Here is a 6831-nt window from a genome sequence, read left to right as displayed (position 1 = left end):
GTCCTGGGGGTGGGGGAGGGGGGATTTCAGTTGATAAGTGCATAAACAATAAGTTGGTCATAAAAAAATTCTTGAATCTGATTGGTTATTAGCAGCTATGATTTTAGCAGTGCAGTGTAACATAATAGGGTTAAGAATGCTGGAATAGAATGTGGTGTAGCTTGCACACCAGATTACAATCAAAAGATTATAATAAACAATGCTGTGATCTTAGAAATTTTTCTTTTGTTGGGGGGTGGGGGGGGGGAGAAATATGCTGGAGTAGAATGTGCATATTCTAAACACAGTGGTATTCATGGCATGAACAATTTATGAATCAAAGACATGAAATACCGTAAAATTCCGAAAATAAGCCCCGGGCTTTTTTTTTTCAAAGGCCCTTTTTGAGGGGCTTATTTTTGGAGGGGCTTATATTCGCAGCGGCTTATATACGGAGGGAAATTTGCGTTTCAAAATCGATTGGGCTAGCCTTATAGTTGGAAGTAAATTTACCGTGTTTGTGGGTTATTTTATTTTGTATTTGATGGCAATTTTCCAAGTAAAAGCCCCCGGGGGGCTTACATTTGGAGGGGCGATTTACCGGAGGGTTTTTTGCGTTACCAGTTTGGGGGGCTTATATTTGGAGGGGCTTATTTTCGGAATTTTACGGTATCTTTAAATCTATGGTTGACTGAGTACTATCTGCAAAGGGTGCATGTTATACATTGGCTTGACTGTGGTGTAGGTTGCATACCAGATTACAATCAAAATTATAATAGACAAGGCTATGCTCTAAGAAAAAAAATTCGGGGAGCCCAAAACACTAAACCTTTGACATTCTGGCTGCCCAGCATAGTAATTTTGGGCAAAAACTAAGATTTCCTTCTTGCCGAAAAGCAACAGTAAGTCAACAGGGGCCTCTGAGGACTGCTACAGTACAGCCCTAATAAACATAATACAGACCTTCCTTGTTTCCATGACACAGATCCCTTTGCCAAGCAAAGAAAAGTCTATTTCAAAGATGACAAAATTCCATTTGATGGAGTACCATTCAATATAATTGGCACCAAGGTATTTGACTGCCAACATGGACCAGACAGGAAAAAGTCATTTAAAGCGAGACATTCTGAAGAGAAGGTATGTTGGTTATGACTAAAAAATATCTGCATTTTTATTTCACAGCCACAGCGTTTTTGGTGCTTTTAGCACTAAACTGTAAGGAATCTATAATATTAATCTTCTAACTACAGGTTGATGATCACTCATTCAAAAGGAGGAGGTTCCTACCTCAAGACACAATGAAGTTTGGCTGCCCTGCAAGTATTCGTTTATCAGAAGTCATAAAGTATTGCAATTACAAGGTACAAAACCACCATCACAATAGTGATAATAGCAATCGACATTATACTTCCGCTCAGTAAAATACATCCCTTCATTTCATAACTTATTACTGTCTTTTAACTCTATTGGATCAGGGATGACACAGAAAGACTAAGAAGGGACATGTCCAAAAAGCTGAAGACTGATATAACCAGCGGACAGAAACCCCAAGTGGAACGCAGAATTTATATCCAATTACCAAAGGAGGATGAGCACAAAGATCACTTCACTGGAGAGGTCTGTTGATGTCAATGGAAAGAACTGGGACACTACCTTAACTTGAGAACAATAATATTAACTTTTGTTTTTGGCTCGTTTTGTTTGAGTAATAGTTGAAGGCTTAGGCAAAAACACTTTGAATGGGTGGGACAAGAGTTGAGTCATTTTCATATAAACCTTCTAGTTTTTCATGCATAAATCATTATGGTAATTATAGTTTCGGACAGGTATTACTTTCCTATGAAAAGGCAAGAAGGCATGCGAAAGAAAGTCAAGTCAGACCTTCCACTCAAAGGCTAGGTCACAAAATACAACAGGTGTATGGGTGGCTACATGCTATGTAGTGTTAACAATCATAGCCTAGGTCTGTAAATGAAGTAATGATCATGAAAAAAGGTCCAAGTAGTGTCTCGGACTAAAATAGAAGCTGATAAAAAATAAACAAAATTGTCTAGGAATTATTATTTCAACTGATTTGTTGCTATTCTATCCAAATAATTTGTTTTTTGAATGTTGTTGTTGACAGAAGTGACATTTCATTCATTACATGTAAGTGTACATTGTACCAGCAGTGCCTACAACTATCAGCGTGGCTGTCACAATATTTCTGTCAAAAATGTAATTCCATTTGCATTTTTCTCCTCATGTATCAAAAAACCAGATTGGTGGCATTCTGCAGCCCATCAACAAACGGCTTGTAGACAAGATTGGAGAGCTTGTTGGCGAAGGTGTGAAAACTGTGGACGAAATGAAAAGACATCTTAGGCAATTCGTAAAAACTGAACTATTTCCAGGGCATCTCCACCAGCATCAACAAACAGGCGCTACTATCCAACAGATGTGGACATCAGGAACCACATGTATCAGGCATCAGTAAAAAAAATCCTGTCCAAATCTGATCAGGAAAACCTTGAAAAGAAAATTGAAAATTGGTGTCAGGAGAACCCACAAGACTCTTTCTATTTTAGACCCTGTGCCCTATCAGCCTTATCAACAGCTTCTGAAAGCATGAACAATGAGGAAACAGATCAAAATTGTGTGCGAGATGATCTTTTGTTTCCTCATCAAACAGCCTGGCAAAAGCAACTCATGATCCGTTACGGAAATGAGATCACCCTGTTTGATGCAACCTACAAGACAATGAGATATGAGCTCCCTCTATTTTTCCTAGTGGTAAAGACAAATGTAAATTACATAGTTGTGGGGTCTTTCATAATTCAACGGGAAACTACAGCCTCCATACAGGAAGCACTAGGAATCTTCCATGATTGGAATGCCAGCTAGAAGCCCCAATTTTTCATGACTGACTTTTGTCATGAAGAGATCCATGCAATTGAGAACACATTTACAGGTACGGATGATTCAACATTGGGCCAATAATCTCAAAGTGTAAAACTAAATGTAAATAAAGACTTGTACATTCAAGCCGGGTGCAAAGAAAATCATTTTTACAGCTTGCCATTCAAGTATTCAAGTACATGTAGGCAAACAAGATTTTGAAGGAATAAGTAACAATTTCTATAAAATTGTAAGTTAACCTTGATCCTCCCTAGTGACTGGAAAACCAGCCCAAATTAAATATGACTTTAGGTATTCAGTTACAAATCTGGAAACTTCCTAGAGGGCGAAACCTTAAAGTCAAGCTTAGGTTGATGCCATACGAGGTATCAGTATATCCATCATAATGCTTTATCTTCTCTCAAATGCCAACTGACCATTATAATATTAAAAATAGAATGTACAAAAAGTTTCACATTCTAATTTGGTTTAACAGATACCACTACATATATTTGTGACTTTCATCGAGAACAGTGCTGGGAAAGATGGCTACGAAAGTCTGAAAATGGGTTGACTGACAGCAGGGAAGAGGTCCTAACATTGCTTCGCAACGTGGCAAAATCACCAACAAAAGAGTCATTTGAAAAAAATTTGTCTTCCCTTAAGGAGAGTGCAGTTTGGCTGGCTAATCCCAAGCTCAGGAATTGGTTTGAAAAAACATGGCTTGTAGAGTCTAAGGTAAGAATTGAAATAAAGCACACAGCACACAGTTTTATACTTGTCTGCAATAGACTCCTTCCCGTAACTCCCAATCTGGAGGACAAAACAATGGTTGTTCTCTCTTCTGAGAGAAAAAACCTTTTCAAATGCAAGGCAATCTTATTCTTTTGCCCTCCAAATTGGGAATAAACTGAAAGGGGTCTAGAAGTACATTGCATGCAATATACACAGTTGAACCCCTATCCAGCTAAATGCATTGACACTGAAATAAATTTATTATTATTATTATTAGAGTTGTATTATTTTAAAAAAATTATTATTATAATTACTAATTATTAACTGGTCACCTATTAAACGGCCAACCCGTATTACTCGCCCAGTAATCAAAGCTCCCATGAGGGGTTTTTTAAATTGTTTTTTACCTCTATTTAAGCGGCCACTATCCATTTCCCCAAGGGTGGCTGCTTATTAGGGTTCGAACTGTATAAGAACGAAAGCTTGCCTCTGCAAGCCCATGTCCTCCTTTGCCTGACATACAGGTAAATAACACGCCTGTATAACATATTTGTGTAAATAATAAATATTGATGAAGTGAGCTGTTAGCATGCAGCAAGGACCAGTTCACTTAAAAGTTTAAATTCTCTGTAATTTGCTTTTTATTACAGCGATGGGTGTGGGCATTCAGACAGGACCGATTCATGTTGAGTATCAACACTAACAACGGCATTGAAAGGCAGAATGAGTCCTTGAAATACCAGTACCTGAAGGATCGAAATAACAACAGCCTCAGTGGAATGGTTACGACACTAATCGAGGAATTTCTACCTGACAAATACAGAAGGAACAGTACATCCCACATTCAAAAATTCAAATGCTTAAAGTTAAAGTAGGGATTAATGCAAAAATTCTACAACATATGCAACTCAAATATCACTGCATAATTATTAACAATTTATTAAGACGCTGCTTTTTTCCCAGGTATGTGGAGCTTAACACAAGGTGCAGTGAAGGATACAGGCGCTACAGCTCAGATGTGCCAAAATACTTGCACAATAAACCAAGACCATTTGTGAACCACTGCAGGCAGCACATAATATCTGCTGTTGAAGTAGAACCCCAGCATATCAAGGAGGTTTGTAATGGCATAGAAGATGGTCAGTTCCAAGTGCAATCACAGTCAAGCAACACATGGTACAGCCTGTCTTTTGGTGCTGGGGATGTCATGCCACGATGTAGCTGTCCTGATTTTTGCCACACGGGGCTCCTATGCAAGCATTTTTTTGCAATTTTCGACCATTACCCAAAATGGCAGTGGGGTTCATTGCCAGAAAAATATCGTGAAAACCCCCATCTCTCACTAGACAGGGAGCATGTGTTTGCTGATTTCACTAAGTATAAAAGTGGTGAAGAAAATCACAACATTCAGACTGGTCAAGACGTACCAGGAAATCAGCAAGATGGCCAAGCAGGTGTCCCAAACCAGAAAGTGAAAGGCATTGAAAGTCAAATCAGGCAAGAGGCAGTAACATGTAGGGAGAAGCTTAAAGGGCTAACATCATTGACATATAACATTGAAGATGTAAGTGCCCTCAAAGAACTCAACAGTTCCCTTGAAATGTTACTAATTAAGTTCACAACCTTTCAAACAACTGACGAAAAGGAAAACTCGTTACAAATGCAAACGTTGATTAAAAAACAATCTGGCAAGAAACAACTCAAATCATCTTTTGGAAATTACCTGCCACTACCTGTGCGCCCCAAGAAAAAAAGGTTTCACAACAGAGTTGGAGAATTTGCATCCATGATGCAAAAACACTATAAAGTGCAAATCCCGGTTGATGGAGTGTCAGTCAAGACATCCAAAACAAAAAGTTCTCTCAAAAGAAAGAAAGAATTGCACAAAGAATCCAAACATCCTTCTCCAGCAAAGAAACAACGCACAGAAGAACAGAACCACCTTGTCCAAAATGAAACTAAAACAAGCAATGATCCATCTGCTGCTCAGGAGAGAACTGATACCTCTCCAACTAACACTCAACACCCAAATTCAGAAGACCAACCTTTGCAAAAAGAAATATTCTCATCGGCAGTCAGCAACAGTCAATCATCAACAGTCAGCAACAGTCCATCATCAGCAGTCAGCAACAGTCCATCAACAACAGTCAGCAACAGTCAATTATTAGCAGTCAGTAACAGTCCATCATCAACAGTCAGCAACAGTCCATCATCGGCAGTTGGCAACAGTCCATCATCAAAAGTCAGCAACAGTTCATCATCAGTAGTCAGCAACAGTCCATCATCAAAAGTCAGCAACAGTCCATCATCAGCAGTCAGCAACAGTCCATCATCAGCAGTTGGCAACAGTCCATCATCAAAAGTCAGCAACAGTCCATCATCAGCAGTTGGGAACATTCCATCATCAAAAGTCAGCAACAGTCCATCATCAGCAGTCAGCAACAGTCCATCATCAACAGTCAGCAACAGTTCATCATCGGCAGTCAGCAACAGTCCATCATCGGCAGTCAGCAACAGTCCATCATCAGCAGTCAGCAACAGTCCATCATCAGCTGTCAGCAATGGTCAATTTGGTGACTCAAGTACTCCTTCAAGCAAATCTACTCCAGGACCTATTCTAATTGACGAAAATTCTCCTGATCCTCCATCATGGTTGACAATAGAAAATTGTGACCCTGAGGATCCAAATTACAAACTTAATCTGTATATAGAAAACAAGACAAGAATTTTACAGAAGACCACCTGGCTCTCTGATTCTGAGATCCATGCAGGGCAAATGCTACTCAAGAGGGATTATCCCTTCATGGACGGGCTATGTGATCCAGCAATAAAAGGGTCCCTTGTTGTCCCTGCAACATCAGAGTTCATTCAGATCATCAATACTGGGAACCACTGGGTGTGTCTAAGTACAATTTCAACAACATCCAGTCCCGACACTGTCAAGATTTTCGATAGCCTTTATCAGAATACTAATTCAACAGCAGTAGAGCATGCCTGTCGCATGTTGATGTATCCTGGAGACAAAGTCACTTTTATCAATGAGAAAGTCCAGCGACAAGTTGGAGGTAGTGACTGTGGTCTGTTTTCGCTGGCATTTGCAACTGATTTGTGTCATGGTATAGATCCCACAAATCAGAATTATAACCAAGGATCTATGCGACAGCATTATGTCAACTGCATAGAAAATGGAGCCATGTCACCATTCCCCAAAACTGAAAAGAGAGTGCCACGTCACTTGGG

At 39.5% G+C, this 6831-nt stretch overlaps 1 pseudogene; it reads left to right on the top strand.

The window, feature by feature from the left end:
• Positions 1-1223: 1223 nt before the first annotated feature.
• Positions 1224-4466, top strand: LOC140931944 (uncharacterized; annotated as a pseudogene).
• Positions 4467-6831: the final 2365 nt, after the last annotated feature.

This window comes from Porites lutea, chromosome 3, assembly GCF_958299795.1.
Source record: "Porites lutea chromosome 3, jaPorLute2.1, whole genome shotgun sequence".
Lineage (NCBI taxonomy): Eukaryota > Metazoa > Cnidaria > Anthozoa > Scleractinia > Poritidae > Porites > Porites lutea.
Note: the sequence above shows the minus strand (reverse complement) of the source record. Positions and strands in the feature narration are given on the sequence as shown.